This window comes from Oncorhynchus masou, chromosome 15 (assembly GCF_036934945.1).
Source record: "Oncorhynchus masou masou isolate Uvic2021 chromosome 15, UVic_Omas_1.1, whole genome shotgun sequence".
Lineage (NCBI taxonomy): Eukaryota > Metazoa > Chordata > Actinopteri > Salmoniformes > Salmonidae > Oncorhynchus > Oncorhynchus masou.
The window spans coordinates 10,358,197-10,383,896 of NC_088226.1; the positions used below are offsets into that span (position 1 = coordinate 10,358,197).

Here is a 25,700-nt window from a genome sequence, read left to right on the forward strand (position 1 = left end):
ATATCATCGACTGCATCCTTATGTAATACATGTATCACTAGCCACTTTAACTATGCCACTTTGTTTACATATTCATCTCATATGTATATACTGTACTCGATACCATCTACTGTATCTTGCCTATGCTGCTCTGTACCATCACTCATTCATATATCCTTATGTACATATTCTTTATCCCCTTACACTGTGTATAAGACAGTAGTTTAGGAATTGTTAGTTAGATTACTTGTTGGTTATTACTGCATTGTCGGAACTAGAAGCACAAGCATTTCGCTACACTCGCATTAACATCTGCTAACCATGTGTATGTGACAAATAAAATTTGATTTGACAAGATGGATGACCTTACACACAGGGATGGGTTATTATTGCAGCAATCCAATGCATGGCTCTATAGAGAGTTGTAGCACTGTGAGCCAAGATAGCAGCACACATGTTGGGAAGCTGTGGCCATGACTGGATGTGTGTGTGTGTGTGTGTGTGTGTGTGTGTGTGTGTGTGTGTGTGTTAGGGATGTGTCAAATGAAAAATGTGCATCCATTTCAGATGGTTAAGCATTGCACCTATACAATCATTACTGTACCTCAATTCCACCACAAAGTTTACATTTTCTTATCATTTAACTTCTCAAAGTATTGCCATATAGGACTTCGCTGCTGTCGTTTGCCTTTCGCCACCATTTTTTTCCAACTGTTAACAACGAATGGTGGAGAGTTTACTCCTTGCACGTCGACTCCAAGTGTCGACTCCCCATTTCGGAGTGTCAAGATTAGATTCCACTTGGAATCGACTCTTAAATTCCATATTTTTGGAAAGGAGGAGACTATTCTCGGAAGTACGGAAGTAGGGACGAGAGAGAGAGAGAGGTACAGTATAGGCAGGTCGGCCACCAGGCAGACAGGCCTAGTGCATGGTTCTGACTATCTAGTGGCAAAAAAATAAAAATTGTCTGAAAAAACGTGGTGCGCATATGTCTTGGTAATCTGTTTTACATGCCTCCCAAATTCACCAAAGTAGCCTAAGGTTCCTCTTCCTCTGGTTTTTACACAACTTTCCCCAGCCCTTTATAGCCTATGATCTAGTTAGGCTATAACAAGGAAAATAAAGTTGTGATAACTGCACCGTGATTGTAATTTTGTGGGGGGATCCTGATTTCGTAGAATTGTTTTGACGTTTAAACGTTCACACCCCTAATGTGAGGCCTAACCCGCTGAACAAGATAAGGAGGTGGATGAATTTGTTTTTCATTTGCATGACAATTTGTTTGCCACCATCCCCAGAAGGCATTGTTCATGCTAGCGCATACAAACTAAAAATAATGGTGGAAAGATATTCATGGCTTTTTCATTTTCCCTTTGATTGCTCAAGCATTTTAATTTTTTAATAGACAAGAGAAATAGAATCTACTCTTTCAGGTAAAATAACCATTAAAACCATGAAACACTCACTGTCATGGTGAGGATAATGGAGGGAAAGGGAAATGGATGACATCTTCAGAAACATTGACCTTTGTTAACTCTGTCGTAGACAGACACATAGTGAGCTTCAGTGATGGTTAAAAATGAGATTGAGCTGGAGCTGAGCGCCAATGTTGATAAGAGATTTTACTAGGCCTAATTCATCTCCTGGAAACAGTCCCTTATCCATTTCCTTTGCCCCTAAAGCATGGGGATATGGTTGGCATGTCTTCCCTAGGTCCATCTTCCTAATGAAACCCACAGTAACCTCAGGGGGACATCTGCTGAGCGGGCCTCACCAGTGTTCTCCTGGAGATGGCACTAGATTGGAGTGGGAAAGTTGGAGCCATTCCTCTAAAAGTCAATTAAGAACTCATTAGCCCATACATTAGCAGACATCGGCCCTGAGGCCCCCTCTCTCTGTACACGCTCGCTGTGTATAAAAAACTAACCAGATAAAAAAGGGACCATATGCATGATCAGGTAAAATAATAACCCAATGTTCATCTCCCAGGACAAACTGCTAGCAACAGCTATCTAGCTAAATGTCCATGAATGTTTTATGCATTTCAACCTGTCCCGAAATTAATATACGGTATATTCAGAAAGTATTCAGACCCCTTCACTTTTTCCAAAATGTCTTAACTTGTACTTCAACCTAGACACAATACCCCATAATAACAAAGCGAAAACAGGTTTTTAGACTTTTTTTTTTACAGAAATTAAAAACACAGAAACACCTTATTTGCATAACTATTCAGACCGTTTGTTATGAGACACAAAATTGAGATCAGGTACATCCTGTTTCTATTGATCATCATTGAGATGTTTCTACAACTTGCTTGGAGTCCACCTGTGGTAAATTCAATTGATTGGACAAGATTTGACTTAGAATACGTGGACACCTAGGTGTCTGGTTAGACTGTAAACTCTCCTTCCAGACCCACAAAAAACATCTCCAATCCAAAGTTAAATCTAGAATTGGCTTCCTATTTCGCAACAAAGCATCCTTCACTCATGCTGCCAAACATACCCTTGTAAAACTGACCAGTCTAGCAATCCGACTTTGGCGATGTCATTTACAAAATAGCCTCCAATACCCCTACTCAACAAATTGGATGCAGTCTATCACAGTGCCATCCGTTTTGTCACCAAAGCCCCATATACTACCCACCATAGCGACCTGTACGCTCTCGTTGGCTGGCCCTCGCTTCATACTCGTCGCCAAACCCACTGGCTCCATATCATCTACAAGATCCTGCTAGGTAAAGTCCCCCCTTATCTCAGCTCGCTGGTCACCATAGCATCTCCCACCTGTAGCACACGCTCCAGCAGGTATATCTCTCTAGTCACCCCCAAAACCAATTCTTTCTTTGACCGCCTCTCCTTCCAGTTCTCTGCTGCCAATGACTGGAACGAACTACAAAAATCTCTGAAACTGGAAACACTTATCTCCCTCACTAGCTTTAAGCACCAACTGTCAGAGCAGCTCACATATTACTGCACCTGTACATAGCCCACCTATAATTTAGCCCAAACAACTACCTCTTTCCCTACTGTATTTATTGTATTTATTTATTTTGCTCCTTTGCACCCCATTATTTTTATTTCTACTTTGCATATTCTTCCACTGCAAATCTACCATTCCAGTGTTTTACTTGCTAGATTGTATTTACTTTGCCACCATGGCCTTTTTTTCCTTTACCTCCCTTATCTCACCTCATTTGCTCACATCGTATATAGACTTGTTTCTACTGTATTATTGACTGTGTGTTTGTTTTACTCCATGTGTACCTCTGTGTCGTTGTATGTGTCGAACTGCTTTGCTTTATCTTTGGCCATGTCGCAATTGTAAATGAGAACTTGTTCTCAACTTGCCTACCTGGTTAAATGAAGGTGAAATAAAAATTTGGAAAGGCACACACACACACACACACACACCTGTCTATACAAAGGTCCCACAGTTGACAGTGCATGTCAGAGCAAAAACCAAACCATGAGTTCAAAGGAATTACCTGTAGAGCTCTGAGACAGGATTGTGTTGAGGCACAGATCTGGGGAAGGGTACCAACACATTTCTGCAGCATTGAAGATCCAAGAACACAGTAGCCTCTATCATTCTTAAAATGGAAGAAGTTTGGGACCACCAAGACTCTTCCTAGAGCTGGCTGCCCAGCCAAACTGAGAAATCGGTGAAGGGCCTTGGTCAGGGAGGTGACCAAGAACCCGATGGTTACTTTGACAGAGCTCCAGAGTTCCTCTGTGGAGATGGGAGAACCTTCCAGAAGGACAACCATCTCTGCAGCACTCCACCAATCAGGCCTTTATGGTAGTGGCCAAACGAAAGCCACTCAGTAAAAGGCACATGACAGCCCGCTAAAGACTCTAAGACTAGTGATGTACTGAAAATACTTTTTTGGATGATACTGATAACCAATTTGTTTTTTGTTTGTTTTTTAAATTGCGGCCTTTTAAGCATTCTAGTACAGTTAACACACACACACACGGATACAGCAGTCTAAGGCACTGCATCTCAGTGCAAGAGGCATCACTACAGTACCTGGTTCGAATCCAGGCTGTATAACATCCGGCCATTATTGGGAGTCCCATAGGGTGGTGCACAATTGGCCCAGCGTCGTCCAGGTTTGGTCGGGGTATGTAGTCATTGTAAATAGGAATTTGTTCTTAAATGACTTGCCTAGTTAAATAAAGGTTCAATAAAAATTGTGTAGTTGGTTCTGGTATTTGAACCTGTGTATCATGATCACATCTAGTGGATAGAAAAGAAAAAAAAACAGACACGGTGTAACCAAGGTGTAAGACTCTCTCTCCTGACTTAATGACCCTGACCTTAGAGGGAGAAGCCTTTTGGGGTAGCCTACTGTACCAGCCAGGAAGATCTCAATCAAAGAAGATCACCTGGCAGAGCTTTGCTCTAATAGCTGCTGCCGAGTGAGCCATCAAGATCAAAGAACAGGGAGAGCTAGGTTGCAGTGCATTTACCTATTTTCTTGCAATGGTCTGAAGTTTGTTTTAGGAAGTGGAAAAGCAGATAAGAGTTCAAATTAGTGTGGCAAGAATAACATGAATGACGCAAGTTAGTTTTAATCATTTGTGAAACATCCTTTTGATTGCATGGCTGCACTAAAGTAGCAGCCTCTATCACATCCAGTGTAAACTGACTTGTTCATGGAAGTGGCCAATCCCTTCTCCACTCCCACATCTATAATGACCTGAGCTTCTGGCTGACAGAGAGGAGAGCTTTGGCAGAGTAGGCTGTGGAGCTCCTGCGTTGGAGGTGTTTCAGTGTCTCTGTACTCCAGTGCAACCCAGGGCGAAATGCAGCCTACTCCCCCTCCCTCCACCGCACCCTCTTCTATCGCTTCTCTCTACCTCTTCCCACTCCCACACTGAGGATTGGATGCTGGACCAGAGGGGCGGAGGGGTATTTTTAGCCAGCACCGTGTGCTGTAACAGCAGAGGGCCCTGTGCCCTAGCAAGGACAAAATCCACCATCCGGAAGAGGGAGAGAGAGATTGGAAGAGAGAGAAAGAAAGATATTCAGAAGAAAATTACATTTCTGTAGCCCCTGAGGAAAAGGCTTTAAAGAGGAGAGCCGGTGTCACGTCTAGAGACACCGATAAAGATGAAAATACATTTATCTCTAATATTCTGTCCAGGATGATGTTTAACTGCATTTTTTCTAAGAGGAAAATGTAGGCCTAATCCAATTTATATTTATGCCTCCAAAATGGCACACATAAATTGCATCATCTGCCTATGCCTTGATTCTAATGTTTAAACCATTCTGAGAAGAGCCATGAAGTCTGAAATATTTTATGCTAATATGTCTATAAATAAATGGCCTATGAGAGTGCAGACTTGCGCATCAGCACGAGTGAAAGCTGCAATATCAGTCTCCAGAAACCCATTTTCTATATTTGAGTGCATCTCGTGTCTGTTCATACACTTCGTACTTATGTGGACAGCGAAGCAAAAACATTGAGATCAAACATTTCATATGAGGCTACATAATGTCCCCTTTTATTTTAGGGTATTTTCATACATATCCGTTTCACCATTTACAAATGAAAGCATTTGACCTTCTGAAGTTGTCATAAGTATTTGGAAAAATTCACGTGTATTAAAGTAGTCGAAAGTTTAGCATTTGCTCCCACATTCCTAACACGCAATGACTACATCAAGCTTGGAACTACAAACTTGTTAGATTCATTTGAAGTTAGCTCATTTTGGAGTCACTTTTTTTGTGAATAGAATGTTTTTGAACACTTAATGTGGATGCTATAATCATGAATGCAGAGTGGCGCAGCGGTATAAGGCACTGCATCTCAGTGCTAGAGGCGTCACTACAGACCCTGGTTAGATTCCAAGCTGTATCACAACGGGCCGTGATTGGGAGTCCCATAGGGCGGCACACAATTTTCCCAGCGTCGTCCGGGTTAGGGTTTGGCCGGGGTAGGCCGTCATTGGAAATAAGAATTTGTTTTTAACTGACTTGCCTAGTTAAATAAAAGGTTCAATGAATAAATGAATGAATCCTGACTAATGATTAGTGCAAAGGTTAGGAGATGCAAAATTATACCCCAAGACATGCTAACCTCACCATTAACAATAACATGGGAGGTTCAAATTTCTTTGGGAGGGGTTATGGTATTTCTAAAACAGATATACATGAAAATACCCTCACATAAAAAAAGTGACATTCTGTACTGTAGCCTCATATGAAACATTTGATCTCAAATCCAAAATGCTGGAGTACAGAGAAAAATGTAAATGTTTTAGCGTCATTGTCCAAATAAATATGTAGGGGAGTGTATGTGTCAAGGTAAACAGCCCTCATTGATTGAGTTTATAGCTGAAACGAGGCAAGCCACCAATGTGTGTCAGTGTGCTAATCTTTACATACAAGAGGAGAGTAGGGATGATAGGATCGCGCCCCTAAGCCTTCTTAGCCTGTGCCCAATGCTAGTGGCTGAGGGAACAAAGCAACGGTAATACTAATCTAATACTAGTCTATGTTCCAAAACAGGACAAAACCATTTTTACATATCAATGGAAATAGGCCTAGCTATTATGTATGGCCAGAGAATATCATCAGGGCCCTCTTTGTGTCTGCCTGGTTGGAAGGCTCAGTCCATCTGCCTTCATAACAGATCATTTGTCCTCCTGTATAATTTCATTTTATGACTCCGAGTCAAACCAAGCTTTAAAATCTCTTGGGTACAACGCTGAACAATCACTCACTCGTGCTCAGAGAACAACGGCCAAGAAAATGAGTGATGTAGCCTAAAGCAAGTAAAAACCAAACGAAAAAGCCCTGGCCTCATGTTAGCCTGTCGATTCCCCTGACCAGAACTCTAGCCAGAGCTTCTTAGGAGCCACTGTTTTGAGAGAGTGAGAGAGAATATAAAGCAGTCTTTGAGTGGTGACTTGAGCCACTACAGATGTTATCTGCCCTGGGGCTAATGCTGCTTGTAAGCCTTGGTAAGAAACTCCAGTTTTACCATCTTGTTAAAGTGCACTCTCGCACACACACACAAAAATATGCTGCTCGCCATGTCTCTGCTCTGCTTCTATCGGAGCAATGTGTCTGAGGGCCAACAGGGTGTTGTTGTTTGTAGTGCTGGCTTCAGACACTGCATGTCTATCTTTTTCTTGTCGTACCAGTAAAACACATGACACACAGCTACGAAAAAGCTAAAACAAATGTACCCCCATAACGCACATTAGCCTACGGGTGTTTGCACTATATCAAAAAATATTTTGTGCCTACAACAAAAAGCCATCAAAGATTCCTAGTGACAGCCCGCGGTAGAGCCCTCCGTTTCTCTGTTCTAGTTATGATAAATGCATACTCTCAAAGTTAATGTATCATCATATCAAAGAAGTCCATTGCGGGCTGGCAAAGACATCTTCGTATCAGATTGGTCAGCTGTTTGACTACAGTGTTGATGAAGTGAGCATGCTGCAGAATCAGCAAATTCACCAAGGTTTGACACAGCCAACACCATAAAGCAAAGATTAAATAGATATTGGGAGATCAATTCCAGTACAGGCTGCAGCGGCTCCATGCTGGTGGCCTTCCAGGTCCCTTCTGGCTATTACCCTACTGATTCCAGTCCAGGCAGAAGGATCAGCCCGTGACTGGCGGTGTCCTCTCTGTCTACCTCTCCTCTCTAATCTTAATTTCACCCCCATCTCTCTGTTTGGAGGTGGTTTTAAACCGGAGTGACTGCCTCGCTCCATTACTGTCAGCCCACAAGGAGGAGGAGGAAGAGAGGATGGTGAGGCAATGAGAGCAGGTTGTTTAATAAACAGATTCCAGGAAACAGACATGGGTAGGAACATTATGATTTCTCTCACTGTGGAGTGCGGGGGCATGGTTTGGCCCAGGTTATTAATTTATCTTTTCTTTCTTATCAGGCAGTGCTTCCTGCACTTATGTAGACAATACACAGTCCTACATTCACACACACAAAATCCACTGTATGACTCATCCTACAGGTCTGCGCATGGTATCTTTAGGGCTTAAGTGCCTGAGAGGGCATGGTCTTCCAACGGACCCTTGAGAAACTGCAAATACAGACCTGAAAAACATTCCCATCTAAACTGCTTTCAGTCAGCTAATATGTGAGTAATTATATCATTCCAAGCTTTGTGGACAAATTTAACAGGGAGTGCGACAATGATAGAAAATGGGCCTAGTAGATTGAAAGTAAATGTAACAAACAGTAACAACAGTGAGCAAGAAGAGTGAGGAATGTGATAAAGGCCTCTGATTAAAGTTGCATTGAGCTCTGTAAGTATATCACAGTAAATGTAGCAGTAACAATGGTGTGCATCCCAACTCGAAGGATGTCCTACAATATATTGGCCGATAACATTGCATTCCACAAGGAAACTGTGTGGCAGGGTGACCATCTGTTACACGAGTGCAGCAAGGAGCCAAGGTAAGTTGCTAGCTAGCATTAAACTTAACAAAAAAACAATCAATCTTCACATAATCACCAGTTAACTACACATGGTTGACATTACTAGGTTAACTAGCTTGTCCTGCGTTGCATATAATCAATGTGGTGGCTGTTAATTTATCATCACAGACTACTTCACCAAACGAGGGAAGATTTAACAGAAACGCATTTGCTTAAAATGCACAATCGTTGCACGAATGTACCTAACCATAAACATCAATGCCCTTCTTAAAATCAATACACAGAAGTATACATTTTTTAAACCTGCATATTTTGATAAAGAAATTCATGTTGGCAGGAAATATTAACTACGGAAATTGTGTCCCTTCTCTTGCGTTCATTGCGCGAGAGTCAGGGTATATGCAATAGTTTGGGCCGCCTGGCTCATTGCAAACAAATTATGCCAGAATTTTACATAATTATGACATAACATTGAAGGTTGTGCAAAGTAACAGCAATATTTAGACTTAGGGTTGCCAGCCGTTTGATAAAATACGGAACGGTTCCGTATTTCACTGGATAGGGGGTATGATTTTCACTTTTGGATGAAACGCGTGCCCAGAGTAAACTGCTTCCTACTTATTCCCAGATGCTAATATATGCATATTATTATTAATATTGGATAGAACACTGAAGTTTCTAAAACTGTTTGAATGATGTCTGAGTATAACAGAACTCATATGGCAGGCAAAAACCTGAGAAAAAAATCCAAACAGGAAGTGGGAAATTTGTGTTTTGTAGTTTTTCAACTCAACCAATATCCTACTGTATCTTCAAGAGGGGCTATGATGCACTTCCTAAGGCTTCCACTAGATGTCACCCGTCTTTAGAACATTGTTTGATGCTTCTACTATGAAAGGGGGCTGAATGAGAGGGGAATGAGTCAGAGGTCTGCCAGCAGTCACGAGCTCAGTCAAGCGCATTCACATGAGGTAGCTCCCGTTCCATTGCTTTTCTAGAGAATGGAATTCTCCGGTTGGAACATTATTGAACATTTATGATAAAACCATCCTAAAGATTGATTTTATACATCATTTGATATGTTTCTACGACCAGTAATATAACTTTTTGGAATTTTCGTCCGACCTTTCCGCTGGAAGTTGCACGCACGTTTCGATTTGTTTACCAAATGCCCTAACAAAAGGAGGAATATGGACATAAATGATTAACTTTATCGAACAAATCAAACATTTATTGTGGAACTGGGATTCCTGGGAGTGCATTCTGATGAAGATCAAAGGTAAGTGAATATTTATAATGCTATTGGCGGATATTTCTTTTGGCTGGTTTGGGCTCTGAGCTCCTTACTCAGATTATTGCATGGTATGCTTTTTCCGTAAAGTTTTTTGAAATCTGACACAGCGGTTGCATTAAGGAGAAGTTTATCTAAAGTTCCATGCATAACACTTGTATTTTCATCAACACTTTTTATAATGAGCAATTCTGTCAATTGATGTGGCTCTCTGCTCAATCACCGCATGTTTTGGAACTACTGAACGTAACACGCCAATGTAAAATTTGATTTTTGGATATAAATGTGCACTTTTATTGAACAAAACATACATGTATTGTGTAACACGAAGTCCTATGAGTGTCATTTGATGAGGATCAAAGGTCAGTGATTCATTTTCTCTCCATTTGTGCTTTTTGTGACTCCTCTTTGGCTGGAAAAATGGCTGGGTTTTTCTGTGACTGATAAATCGTTTGTGGAGCTTTCACTGTAAAGCCTTTTAGAAATCAGACACTGTGGCTGGATTAATGAGAATTGTATCTTTAAAATGGTGCCTAATACTTGTATGTTTGAGAAATTTGATTTATGAGACTTCTGTTCATTTGTATTTGGCGCCCTACAATTACATTGGCTATTGGCGAGGGGATCCGCTAGCGGTGTTTTCGCTTCATCCAAAACAATAACATGCAGCCTGTTTCAGCTGAATTGACCATACCTCATTTACATAATGGTTTTGGGAAAATATCCCTTCAAATCTGTAGTTCTGAAGCTGCTGACCGACATCTTAAGCTCAGCCTCAGGCCTCAAAGACCAGGATCTGATAAACACCAGCAGGATATTCATTGGGGGTACCTTTCATAACAACAGTAGTGTCCATATTGATCCAGAAGAGAAGGAACTCTGCAGCCCAGAGCTACAAAACCTGGTGATTCAGAGCTGATTGGGCAGACCGGGGCCAATTGATTGAGAAATTATCGAAAACCACCCTGGAGATGAATGATGGGTAATTCAGGGCTGATTCCTAAAGCCATTGCCATCATCCCACCAGGCTGAGAAACAAGAATCAGAGATGAGGCAAGTTGAAGAAGAGCTTTCATCGTGGTCGTGCATTACAATGCTGCTGTAGCTCTTTCTGGATTGGTACGAACCTGCTGGCGGCAGCATGCATGCATGCATACACACAGTTGAAGTCGGAAGTTAACTTCTTGCGTCAAGCAATCCCGTATCCGGGAGCGTAATCATAGCCTCAAGCTCATTACCCTAACGCAACGTTAACTATTCATGAAAATCGCAAATTAAATTAAATAAATATATTGGCTCACAAGCTTAGCCTTTTGTTAACAACACTGTCATCTCAGATTTTCAAAATCTGCTTTTCAACCATAGCTACACAAGCATTTGTGTAAGAGTATTGATAGCTAGCATAGCATTAAGCCGAGCATTCAGCAGGCAACATTTTCACAAAAACAAGAAAAGCATTCAAATAAAATAATTTACCTTTGAAGAACTTCAGATGTTTTCAATGAGGAGACTCTCAGATAGCAAAAAGAATAAAAATTTAAAAAAAAAAAAAAAAATCGCTCCGTTTTGTTCATCACGTTTGGCTAAGAAAAAACCCAGAAAATTCAGTCATTACAACACCAAACTTTTTTCCAAATTAACTCCATAATATCGACAGAAACATGGCAAACGTTGTTTAGGATCAATCCTCAAGGTGATTTTCACATATCTATTCGATGATAAATCATTCGTGGCAGTTGCCTTTCTCCTCTGAACCAAATGGAAAAATGCACGCAGCTTGAGATTGCGCAATAATTTCGACGGAGGACACCAAGCGGACACCTGGTAAATGTAGTCTCTTATGGTCAATCTTCCAATGATATGTCTACAAATACGTCACAATGCTGCAGACACCTTGGGGAAAACGACAGAAAGTGTAGGCTCATTCCTGGCGCATTCACAGCCATATAAGGAGACATTGGAACACAGCACATTCAAAATCTGGGGCACTTCCTGTATGAAATTTCATCTTGGTTTCGCCTGTAGCATTAGTTCTGTGGCACTCTCAGACAATATCTTTGCAGTTTTGGAAACGTCAGAGTGTTTTCTTTCCAAAGCTGTCAATTATATGCATTATATGCACAAAATATCTTGTTTAAAACGGGAACGTTTTTTTATCCAAAAATTAAAAGAGCGCCCCCTATATCAAAGTTATTAACACACTTAGGTTGGAGTCATTAAAACTAGTTTTTCAACCACCCCACAAATTTCTTGTTAACAAACTATAGTTCTCGCAAGTCGGTTAGGACATAACGCCCAGGAAGGAGACGAACTTACTTTGATGCAAAAAGTGCAAATCAATCCCAGAACAGTAAAGGACCTTGTGAAGATGCTGGAGGAAACAGGTGCAAAAGTAGCTATATCCACAGTAAAACGAGTCCTATATCGACATAACCTGAAAGGCCGCTCAGCAAGGAAGAAGCCACTGCTCCAAAACCGCCATAAAAAAGCCAGACTACGATTTGCAACTGCACATGGGGACAAAGATCGTACTTTTTGAAGAAATGTTCTCAGGTCTGATGGAACAGTTTGGCCATAATGACCATTGTTATGTTTGGAGGAAAAGAGGGGATGCAAGCTTGCAAGTTGAAGAACACCATCCCAACCGTGAAGCACGGGGGTGGCAGCATCATGTTGTGGGGGTGCTTTGCTGCAGGAGGGACTGGTGCACTTCACAAAATAGATGGCATCATGAGGCAGGAGAATTATTTGGATATATTGAAGCAACATCTCAAGACATCAGTCAGGAAGTTAAAGTTTGGTCTCAAATGAGTCTTCCAAATGGATAATGACCCCAAGCATACTTCCAAAGTTGTGACAAAATGTCTTAAGGACAACAAAATCAAGGTATTTGAGTGGTCATCACAAAGCCCTGACCTCAATCCAATAGAACATTTGTGGGCAGAACTGAAAAAGCATGTGCGAGTAAAGGAGGCCTACAAACCGGACTCAGTTACACCAACTCTGTCAGGAGGAACGGGCCAAAATTCACCCAACTTATTGTGGGAAGCTTGTGGAAGGCTACCTGAAATGTTTGACCCAAGTTAAACAATTTAAAGACAACGCTACCAAATACTAATTGAGTGTATGTAAACTTCCGACCCACTGGCAATGTAATAAAATAAATAAAAGCTGAAATAAAATCACTACTATTATTCTGATATTTCACATTCTTAAAATAAAGGGGTGATCCTAACTGACCAAAAACAGAGACTTTTTTTACCAGGATTAAATGTCAGGAATTGTGATAAACTGCGTTTAAAATGTATTTGGCTACTAGGCTAACCTGCCGCCCCGAGCTACAACTGTATATAGCAACGTAATCAAGGTATGAAATTATTATTTTCAAATACAACCTCTTTTTGGACTTAGTTGTGGTGAATTTGCAGTGTACAAATTATTATAATCATGTTCTGGACCCCTGAACAGCCGCATCGACAAAAATCTCCCATGGTTCAATCTAGTAGCCTACCTCCACAGCCTGTTGGCCAATGTCCACAGTCTTTACTGTAGTACTGTTAATATTCATATAATGGTAGTATGGTACATACTATGATGTTTCTTTGAAAATCTGTATGTTTCTTTCCAAGTAGGCTATAGGCTATTGCAGGGAATAAATTAGATAAATGTCTGATAAAGCAGCAGCTGTTACGTAAACAGTAGAAGGACAACATATGCCTCTTTGTGCAGTGCACCAGAAGCAGGTTTTAGGAACAGGTAGAGTAAACAGAGGGCATAGCCTACATCTGTCTATTCTCCTACTGTAGGAGGGCTACACCCGAAAGCAGAAACAGGTGACACACAGAATGGTGTCTTCTTGTATAAACACCTGGTGAATACTTTAAGATAGTGTTCTGCCTATGGGGCTGGCTGCTGTCAGACCTGCCTGCATTCTATGGAGGAGAAGTCTCCACTGTTTAAAGAGCTATGTATTGTAGGCCAATTGTAACTCAGCCCATGAACCTCCATTACAGCACGAAGCTCTCCATCTCCTCCACCATGTTTTTGGGACTGTTTTCTTTTTACCCTCCCATTCTTTTCAGTCCATATTTGCCAGTCTTCTCTCTGTCCCTCTCTGTTCTGTATCTCTGTCTGGGTATTGTATGTTGGCCCCCTCCCTGTCCCTGCCCTTTCTCTGCTACAATCTCATTAATTATACAGCAGAGTGCAGGAATCCACCAGCCCCAGTGGGAGGTCACTGCTCCACTCCACCAGTAGGAGATACAGAACTGGCTGGCTTTCCCCCGTTCATATAGACAAACGGTGGAGATGCTACATACTTTAGCTATAGCAGTAATATAGCCTAGATTAAAATCAGCACTCTTCTGTAATCTAGTGTTCGGTATAGATGGTATGAAGAGAGAAATGCAGCAATGAAAAACAAAGGCTTCTGAAAGAGCCCAGATCCTCCCTCTACTCTGAATTTCAGTAGATTGTCTCCTTTTTTCCTTCCCTGTCTCCAGCGGAAGCGACAGAATGGGAACGTGGTGGAGCTCACCCCCCTATAAACCTGCATAATAAACAGGCCCGTGCTGATCACATGGGCTCGTTGGAGGTAGTTCAAAGTCAATGATCACTGGAGGCTTATGGAAGGCTTGGTGGGTATGAGCTGATGAGAAACGTATGGAAGGCTGTGTGCTCAGGGGACAGAGGCTGATGCTATTACCTCTAATGAGGGGAGGGAATGGGGAGCAGTGGTCAATGCGGGCTGCCAGTGTATATGGACAATGGCCATCTCCTAGCACCACGCACAAATGACCACATTATGTAGATGTGGGAGGAAAGATAGGAGGCAAAAATCGTCCATTTTATGCAGGGTAATGGGCTAAAAGTGGTGGCCGCTTTCGCAAGGCCGCCATATAAAGCAATTAGGTTCCATGCCCATGTGAGGCATTAAACCTTAAAACAGCATGGCACGGTGGCGCATCTACTCACTGAACCTGATTTTGACATTTTCTCTCTATCCAGTCTTCAGAACTATGATATGGTTTTCCTTCATGGAACAGACAAGAATCCCATGTGTGCACTGTCTAGCATAGTGCAGCGTATGCCGTAATATATAGATGTATCATCCAGCCCTGCTCTTTACAACTCAATCCTGCAGGGGACCACTAAAGCAGATACCCGGACGGTGCTACCGAAAATTATAACAGCTGTCTTTTTGGGGATCATGTCAGTGTCTGATTATCTGCAAAAGGAAACAGATGTCTATTGGTAAAACACTCATCCTATATAACTACTGCAGTACACACCTTTTCTACTCATATATTGTCCATACACACCATTATCTACATATCCACTGAGTGTACAAAACATTAGGTCCACCTTCCTAATATTGAGTTGCACCCCCTTTTGCCCTGGTAAAAGGTGCCCTGGCACCTACTACCGAACCCCTTTCAAAAGCACTTAAATATTTTGTCTTGTCCATTCACCCTCTGAATGGCACACATACACAATCCATGTCTCAATTGTCTCAAGGTTTAAAAAAAAAAAAAATCATTCTTTAACCTGTCTCCCCCCCTTCATCTACACGGATTTAAGTGGATTTAACAGGTAACATCAATAAAGAGACTATAGCTTTCACCTGGATTCACCTGGTCAGTCTGTCATGGAAAGAGTATATTATTATATTATATTTATATTCCGGCCAGTGTTTTGAGACGGTGTGTATTGTTTTGTTAGATATTACTTCACTGTTTGAGCTAGAAACATAAGCATTTCGCTGCACCTGTAATAATATCTGGAAAATGTGTACGCGACCAATACAATTTGATTTGAAAACAGATATTCAGGGTCAACTCTATAAAACTGGAGGGGAAAATAAATAATGGCCATCTTGAGAAGTTTATATTTATTTTGTTGTTACTTCAGGAGAAGGTTGAAGGGGATGTGAAGTTGGGTGAAGGTCGAAAAGCTCAGATTTCGATGACCGCAAACACCGACAAAACATGGGCTAGATGCTTGCTGTTTAGGCCTGTTCGTCAGAGAGAATTAGAGAGGTGCAGATGAAAGAATCAATACATGAGCTCATAATTACCCATTTGGAGAACATATTTACAAATTGAGATAGAGGCTGAAACTTACACCCAAAAGAGAAATAGGCTATCGGATTAGATGTTTCTCTAGAACAACATTCAAAACTGATTGTGTTCTCATACTGAGTACGACCAATCATCACAGATTAGTGTAGCCTCCAGATGCACCACAGATAGCCTTCCACAGGATTACACAAGATTGCTCTTTAATGGTCAGGAAGCAGAGCGTCTGAGTAGCCTCTAAAAAAAAAAAACATACAAAAACACACAAAATGTGCGCACACACACACACAGCCTTACCTGGTGCATGATGTTCTGAAATGAATAACAGATTATCTATAAATCAGCTTTTCAAATGGAAGTAATTCAGAGCCATGGAGAGGTTGTATATTCAAGTGCAAGGAAGGCACTGAAGTGCTTCAGTTCAAATGTAGGCTAGGCCAATATACATCTGGAAGCAAATTCTATGCACTTCAGTCATTTTATAAATAGTATCCAACAGTCTCTGGTCAAGCGACATATTTTAATATTGCAATGCCAACCACCATGCAAACCCCCACGGGCAAACGTGTTTAGAAGTGACAGCAATATGTCTGGTAAAAATAAAATAAAAAATAAGAGGTACTGTCCAATGTAACAACTTAGAAAGACCGATGAGGACAATTTAAGACCTGTCCAGTTTGTTCTTCCCTCAGACTCCTTTGTATTGAGTTCAGAGGGTGGATCTATAGGACCATTTCTATCAAAACAGTGGCTGCAATTGAGCTAAGAAACAGTACCCCAGTCTTTCTTTACTCACAAGCAGGAGCCATTTTAGCTTGAGATATTATTAGAGATATAAATAGCCATATTAGCTATTTCTTTCTGGTGTGAGAAAACAAGACTTAAAAAAATTCAGAGCGGAAGTTGTTGATACAAATGTCTCGACCACGAAGAGCTTCAAGTTCCTCGGTGTCCACATCACTAAGGATCTATCATGGTCCAAACACACCAACACAGTCATGAAGAGGGCACGACAACTCCTCTTCCAAAAGGATCCTGAACTGCTTCCACCACAAAGCCTACATGTACATGAATAGTATTTCAATTGACTGATTTCCTTATATGAACTGTAACTCAGTAAAATCATTGAAATTGTTGCAATCATATTTTTGTTCAGTACATGTACGAGGTCTCTGAAGATGAGGTGGCACCATGGCATGGATGTCGTGAACGAGATGATGGCTTCAGGAGAGTGGAATAGAAGAGGGAGGAATGGGGTCAAAACAGCCATCTGATCAGATCAGAAGGCCCTGGTGGCACGCTCCATTGGAGATGACATGTACTGGGACTTCAGTGGAGTCCTGGAAGTCTGAGCTAGAGACTGAATAAACCTGGGGGTGAGGTTGCCAGAAAGGATCTGTAAGATACTCCTCTTCAGTCTACCTGCAGTGCTAGGTGCAACATACGCCAGATGACACTACCGTTTATTTTTGTTCTAATCCTGAGCTTGAGTCGTCTTCATTTTAACATGTAAAAAAGACAAAAGGAGAACAACTATGGCTTTGTTAATGAGGAGACTTGGATTAAATTGGTGTCAAAAAATAGAATATAAGCAAACGGATCATTTGTGAAACTGAAAGATGTGAATGTTTGAGCTGGGTGAGCTGATGTAAAATAGGCTAATTCCATGATGGAGCCAGCAGCCTTGTCACCTTGACATGGTTGAATCTCACTGGTCTCCTGATGAGGAGCGGTGACAAGTGCCGCTTCCTGGAGTGACTGCAGTCATCCCTCACCGATAACATTTATGAGAATTTACAAACCTATTCCATTCGGGAAACGCTGTGGTCCAGTGAAAACGGCTGCATTCACAGCTGTTTTTCCCCTCTGAAAGCAGGTGACACATTACTTGTTGTACTGTAGACAGTATTGTTCAGTGGTCCATTTAAATTAAACTGCCGTGGGACAGAAAAATGAATAGAGGGATGTATTTCTTTAACTCTTTCTAAAAATAAAAAACAATTGTACTGCACCAGAGACTTGGTTGTCTGACACTCGCTGAATTATTTTCCCCCCCATCATTCAGCTGAGCTCTTATGGTGCAAGTCAACACTTCTTCAAATCACGTTGTTTTGATATTGCTTACTGAGGAAGAAGAGGATACAATGGAACCACTTATATGTCAACATGCAAGGTAACTCAGCATTCTCTTGAAGTCCACAACTAAATATGTGCAAACAATGGGACAATCAATTAGCAGGGTTCAGTGGTGTAAAGTACTTAAGTTAAAATTGGTATTGGTCTGTGCTTTGGTAACCCCAAATAATCCAAACATTCTCTCTCTCTCACACTCAGGATGGTGACTCAGGATCCGATATCAGGAAATAATACAGCACTGTAACCAAAAGTCTTGTCTGTTGGTATCTTGGAACCAGATTGATGTTGGCCCACATAGAAGAAACAACAAACGTTAGACATGCGCGCACACACACACACACACACACACACACAGCAAACAAAGCATTACTGACCCTGATGTGTGGTCTCAACAGGAACTTTTAGCCTCCTCGTTAGTCTCCTTGATATTATTAGCACTAGTTGAGAGGCACTGACAATTAAATCTAACCCACAGGAATGCATGCTGCATAGCCCTAGACTAGAGAGAAAAAAAAGGGCCAGACGCCGAACACCCCCCCCTACTCTGTCTATGGGGCCAGCTGAATTGTGTCCTGTAGGAAGTAAAATTGGGCATGGAGATAAGAGCCAGGCGACAGCAGAGAGCCCACCTGTAGGAGGTTGTGGGTAATTGAGAGTCTGGGGGTCAGGCTCTCTTACAAGTTGGCCTGGTTTCAACTACAAAAAACGGTCACTTACAACAACTTGCTGCTTTTTGAACTTGAAGGACCTCTTTAGGTTATGTTGATGGTTACAGTCGGTTACAATCCCTTTATTGTGATTCCACACAAACATTTTTAAGGAGACGTCAATCGTCGTTCCATAGTTTGGATGCATAGGCAGTGTATATAAAAATAAAGAATGCAAGTAGGCCTATGGCATCAAGACTAGGGACTCGGGGCTGCTGGAAGTAGGCTACTTGCCAAAGTCAGATTTATTCTACATCAGATCTAATTGGCTTCCCTCAGCAGTCTGTACAAAATCTTTTCACTTACTGCATGTTAAAAGGTAGAATTAATAAAAGTAAGTCAATGTCATAAAACCTTTCACTTGGTCTAGTGGGTTCCCAATTCACTATTGTTTTGTTAAGGCCCTTCCATACTCATTCATCATAAAGATCCAAGCAGCCACTCCAGCCGGTAAATCAATTGGCTGAACTGAATTATGATTTTGCCATTTCCTCAACAGACACCCCAATCTGGGACGATTTCATCATTGCTGCTCTCTGCTGCGACAGCTGGCTCTATTTCTGTGAAGTACCTTGCTAAAGCCCCCAACCCTAGACTGCACATCCATTTCCCTAATCACTTTTCCACAGCCGCCCTCCGGCACATAAATGAAAGTTAAAGAAATTGCTATGTGTCAGTCATAAAAAATCTCACCCTGGAGGCACTGGCCAACTGTGATTATTTAATCTGGGTTGTGTTTTAGTTCAAATAGCATAGCCAGTAGGCTGTCTGACAGTATTTTATTCATGGACCAACAATGTTTATAAGTAGGAGAAAGGGGGCTTTAGCTGTTTAGAGGGATGGTCCACCCAAAATACAAACTCACCTCATCTTATTGATTTTAGGCTACCTCATTTTATGGCGTCACCATGAGGCAATTGTTTGGAGACTGCAGCTGTTTGGAGACTGCTGTTTGGAAACTGGATTAGCAGAATAAGTAAACAAACCCAAATATTGGGTCCCTGTGTCAGTGCCCATGGACTTCTCTACTGTAGGTTGCCTATCCATAACGGTCACTTCAAGAAAGATGAGTGATTGAGGAAAAGTTTTGGGAATAAAGGAGGTCGCATAGTCGTTTGAGTGAATAATTGATCACTGAACGTCAAAGAATGATTGTACAGTAGCCTACTGAAGCATTCTCAGCTGCTAGGTCTATTCACATGGTCAAGCCATCAATCATGTGTGCAGGTGAATTCACTGTTGAGCGGACATTCCACCTGTCAATCATTTGAATCACTGTCACCTGCAAGTATAGACATTAAGATAGTGATAGCACTGACATCATCTGCGTATTGCTATGCAAAACTCCCGATGACGCATGAAGCTAGAAGTATTTGAATTTGAAGTGCGCCATACTGCTGAATTGGGCAGAATGGCAACAACAAAAAACCCGCTAAGGATTATGGTGAAAGTGGCAGTAACTAGCAAAGGATCATGATCGATGTAGTCGATTTCATCCTGCCTAAGAGAGTCAACCCAACGCTGCTGGGTGCACATGCAAAGAGCGTGCATGTAGCTTGCCAGTTCGTAATAGTTCTGAATCAGCACGTGGTCTTGTGTGACGACAAATGTAGTAGTCAGAATGGATCAATATTTCATTGAATATCTCGATTTGTAGCGAAATATAAAATAATTTAGTGTGGGGATCAAACTAATTTTATAGTACAAAACGGCAGTCCAATATATATTTTTTAACGGCCGATCTGGCGATTGTAATTTACATAGGCTTTCTAAATTGCCATAAATGTTTAATGCTTTTGTTTGTTTTGATATTTCAACTTGTTTGTCCTGATCATGTCTGGTATGGGTGGAGGCAAAAATCAACATGCGTGCGGTCTGGTCAGCGTTTTAAATTACGCATTTTCAAGTGAAACGTTAATAATGATGGTTATGGGAAACAGCTCAGAGATTTAACTATGCTCCTACGAATGTTCCAACGATGAACTTGTCCCTTCAAGGCTATTTATAAATTGTTCGACTTCATATTCATAATCTCCAGCACAATCCCCACAAAACATAGAAGCATGTCATTTGACATATATTGATGTTGGAGTGGTGCTGGAGATGATGACTATGAAGTAGATTTTTTTTATATATCTCTTTAAGATGCTTTTGGGAAACCAGACCCAGTTCTAATTTCAGAGCACAAATGGCAGTTCCCCCCCACCCACCCAAAATGACCGTTCTGGCGATCGTAATTTACATAGGCTTTCTATGGCAGATCAGGCCCAGTTTCCCAATAGCAATGGAATTTAGGCTTACGAGTGTTAACGATGTGTCGTTACAATAGTTGCTCCGTGCTGAAAATGATTCCAGAATATAGGCTCAACAGCTCGCTGTAGCTCTAAATTATTTGTGGCTATTCAAAGTCATCAATACAGTTTTCCCATCAAGAGAAGAAATGTTATGTAGCCTATAACAGTGCATTCGGAAAGTATTCAGACCATGACTTTTCCACATTCTGATCCAATACAGCCTTATTCTAAAATCGATTTTTAAAAAGCTACACACAATACCCAATAATGACAAAGCAGTTGTTTTTTTGTTTAGCAAAAACTGAAATAGAAGTGTAAATGTGATTTCTGTATTTGTCTGTATATGGTATGCATGTATGTATGTGTATATTATTGTACTGCTCTAGGGATGCAATTATTGTTTGGATAACCTTACAATTATGTATTGATTTTAAAAAAATATGCGATGTGCAATGCAGAGAACACCGGAAGAATTATTATTTAATTACCATAGTGAATTATTATAATGTTTGTTTATGCGTCAAATAATCCCATAAGGGATTGGCTGCCAATTTGACACAAAATATATTTTTCTCCATTCATTCATAAATATTCAGACCCTTTACTCAGTACTTTGTTGAAGCATCTTTGGCAGTGATTACAGCTTCGAGTCTACTTGGGTATGATGCTACAAGCTTGGCACACCTGTATTTGGGGAGTTTCTCCCATTCTTCTCTGCAGATCCTCTCAAGCTCTGTCAGGTTGGACGGGGATTGCACAGCTATTTTCAGGTCTCTCCAGAGATGTTCGATCGGGTTCAAGTCCGGGCTCTGGCTGGGCCACTCAAGGACATTCAGAGACTGCTCCCGAAGCCACTCCTACATTGTCTGTGTGCTTAGGATCATTGTCCTATTGGAAGGTCAACCTTCACCCCAGTCTGAGGTCCTGAGCGCACTGGAGCAGGTTTTCATCAAGGATCTCTCTGTACTTTGTGCCGCTCATCTTTCCCTTGATCCTGACAAGTTTTCCAGTAACTGCCGCTGAAGAAAAATCCCACAGTATGATGCTGCCTCCAACATGCTTCACCATAGGGATGGTGCCGGGTTTCCTCCAGACGTGACGCTTGACATTCAGGCCAAAGAGTTCAATCTTTATTTTATCAGACCAAAGAATCTTGTTTCTCATGGTCTGAGAGTCCTTTAGGTGCCTTTTGACAAACTCCAAGCGGGCTGTCATGTGCATTTTACTATAGAGTGGCTTCCGTCTGGCCACTCTACCATAAAGGCCTGATTGGTGGAGAGCTGCAGAGATGGTTGTCCTTCTGGAAGGTTATCCCATCTCCACAGAGGAACTATGGAGCTCGGTCAGAGTGACCATCGGGTTCTTCGTCACCTCTCTGATGAAGGCCCTTCTCCCACAATTGCTCAGTTTGGCCGGGTAGTTAGCTCTAAGAGTCTTGGTGGTTCCAAACTTCTCCCATTTAAGAATGATGGAGGCCATTGTGTTCCTGGGGACCTTCAATGCTGCAGACATTTTTGGGAAACCTTCCCCAGATATGTGCCTCGACACAATCCTGTCTCGAAAGCTCTACAGACAATTCCTTCGACCTCGTGGCTTGGTTTTTGTTCTGCACTGTCAACTGTGGGACCTTATATAGACAGGAACGGGAATTTCCATGTTCAATCAATTGAATTTACCACATGGACTCGAATAAAGTTGTAGAAACATCTCAAGGATGATCAATTGAAACAGGTTGTACCTGAGCCCAATTTCCTGTCTCATAGCAAAGGGTCCGAATACTTATGCAAATAAGGTATCTGTTTAAGTTTAATACATTTTCTAAAACTACTAAAAACCTGTTTTTGCTTTGTCATTATGGGGTATTGTCTGCAGATTGAGGATTTATATTTATTTAATCCATTTTAGAATAAGGCTGTACTATAACAAAATGTGGAAAAAGTTTGTCTTTGTTTTATATGATTGCCATATGTTATGTATTCTAAGTGTTTTCTCATGCTATTTTGTATGCAATGTTTGATTACAGATGGCATACAAGTTTGTTATTAAGGCAAATTAAAGTTAACATATTCCAGAAGGCATGTCTGCCAAAAAATATATTTTTATTTATTTCTAAAAAAATAAGTTCAAATGCCCCTCCCATGAAGTAGTGACATGAAACATAGGCCTAGCTTCTTGAAACGGGTAACATATGATTGAAATAAGCCTATAGCCTACTGGATTTATATTTTAATGCAGTCAACTCGGTTTTCATCTTAAGTATATATATATATATATATATATATATATATATTTATTTAGGAGCATATACCACCGTGGGTGATTGAAAGATGAACTAAGGTCCACACTCCAGTCCAGTTGGTAGTGCATAGTTGGTAGTGGTAATGCACTTTAAAGTTGGTTTCCAACCACCATATAAAATCCAAAGAAGAAGAAGAAGCCTGAAGGAGGAGAGATTACTAGAAACAAACTCGGTTTACCTGTTTATCTGTGGATTAATTGTCAGAGTAGAGGACCTTGTGTAGGACTTTGTGCTCTACTGGGGTGGCAGGTAGCCTAGTGGTTAGAGCTTAAAGCTGCACTTGTAACCAAAAGGTTGCAAGATCGAATCCCCGAGCTGACAAGGTAAAAATCTGTCGTTCTGCCCCTGAACAAGGTAGTGTTCCTATGCTGTCACTGAAAATAAGAATTTGTTCTTAACGGACTTGCCTAGTTAGGTAAAATAACATTTTTAAATCAGGTAAAACCCAACGTCAAATTAGCTAGCAACAGCAAGCTAGCTAGCTAAATTGCCGTACATGTTTAATGCTTTTCGACTTGTCCCCAAATTATTAGTTGGTTCAAAGTTTGTTTTTATATTTCAACTTGCTTGTCCTGATCGCATCTGGTGTTGAGGGGCAAAAACAACATGCGCGCGGTGGCGCAAACACACATGCGGTCTGGTCAGCATGTTAGATTAATAGTTTTCAAGTGCAACGTTAATGACGATGGTTTTGGGAAACAGCTCAGAGATTTAACTGCTCTTACGAAGGTTCGAACGACGAATTTAGCCTTAAAGGGCAATTTCTAAATTGTTCAACTTCATATTCATAATCTCCAGCACCACCCCAACATCAACAAAACCCAGAAACACGCCATTTGGCATATATTGATGTTGGTGTGGTGCTAGAGATTACATTTCTCTTTAAAATGCTTTTGGGAAACCAGACCCAGTTCTGTCACCACTGGAATTGTAAGAAACACATAATCCATAATGGCAGTAATGCATTCAATGGCCTAGCGCCAGTTTGCTTTAAAATGTATGGGGGTTGTGAATGCACAAAGATTAAGCATGTATACATTTGGTTTACTGAGCCATTCAGCAAATCTTTATTTAACTAGGCAAGTCAGTTAAGAACAAATTCTTATTTTCAATGACGGCCTAGGAACAGTGGATTAACTGCCTGTTCAGGGGTATATGGTATAATGGTATAATTCACCAAGGGCATAATGACTCTTAATACACATACTCTATATTTTTAACTAACGTTAGCCAGGGGGTAGCTGTCATTCTAAATTCAAAGATGTTCAGCAAGTCAGTTTGAGGCGTATGGCGAAATAATACACAAAAGGGGTTTCTTTGTGTAACTGAATGGTCACATTGTTCACTGTGTGGCTTTAGGTTGTCCAGCTAAATATAACTACAGTAAAAAAACATGTTCGAAAATTACATGGTTGTCAAATAGCGAATGCTAACTATGTTAGTTTGCTAGCTACCTGCAATACAATAGATGATTGGGACACTTCGATGCGGATATGTAGCAAGCGCTAGCTAAAACAGTGCAGCACAGCAGATACCGAACGCTAAAGAACATCACATTATTTGGCTAGGACTAACGTTATTCAGCCAACTCTTTCGAATTTCGTGTTTCAAATATAGCATTGTCATTCGCTGTCACGTACCTTGATTTTTCTCACCTCCTCCACTGTCAAATAAGCCGAGGCAAGAACGTCCCACTGACCATTAAACCCGTGTCAGTTCGTAGATAAACGTCAGTGCAATGACTAGCTAACGTTTCAGCAAGATTTCCAGAAAGCAGCTGGACCACAACACAGCCTTCCCGAGCGTGCGTAAAGATTCGACGTGTTCGATCGTTCCGTCCTTCTCCCACTGAGGTACCTCCTACTCCAGGTTTTGAGGGAGGAAAAAATCCCGGAATTTCGCTCAATTTGCCTCCAATAATAACCACCCATTGAAGAAGAACGAGATACTATTCAGTATGCGACTGCAAGAGAAGGACCAAACATTGCTAAGAAGATGTGTGTGTGTGTTGAAAACGCTTTCATACAGTCGCATGAGGCGCGAGTGGCTGCTGAATTATTCATGAGGGGGCGGGTGATTAGATCCTGCGTTCAAATTCAAGTGGGAATGTGGTATTTTCGGGAAGGGTGCAATTGCAGCCCACAATGTGGTGGCGTTCCTGCACGTGGGCATTCCTGAATCTGCAGGAACTCCTCTCTATACTTGTCTTGGTCAATTTTTAAGTTAGGACAGGTGGAAGGCAGTAGGTGGTGTTAATGCATAAATAACGTTGGATATCAGCTGCCGATAAACCCCACAGAAGAAGGGGTGGGGGCGACAATGGTAGCTAGCTAGCCGTACACCAGTGGTAGACAGCGTCCTTCGCCTCCCCTGGCGGGCACTGTTTTCTCACAGTTCTGTTGACGAAAGCGAGGGCAGGTGTTCGGGAGGCGGGAGTGAAGGACACTGTGTGCTAGCTTAGCCAGCTAGTCCTAAGGAGGACTCAT

At 41.4% G+C, this 25,700-nt stretch overlaps 1 protein-coding gene across 2 annotated transcripts in view; it reads right to left on the reverse strand.

Annotated features, from left to right (window-relative positions):
• Window positions 1-25,217, reverse strand: part of LOC135555575 (protein TANC2-like) — a 138,780-nt gene extending 113,563 nt beyond the window's left edge. For both annotated transcript variants that reach the window (XM_064988131.1, XM_064988129.1), the window contains exon 1: window positions 24,855-25,217. The gene's annotated coding sequence lies outside the window, so the exon portion shown is untranslated. The remainder of the gene's footprint in view (window positions 1-24,854) is intronic.
• Window positions 25,218-25,700: the final 483 nt, after the last annotated feature.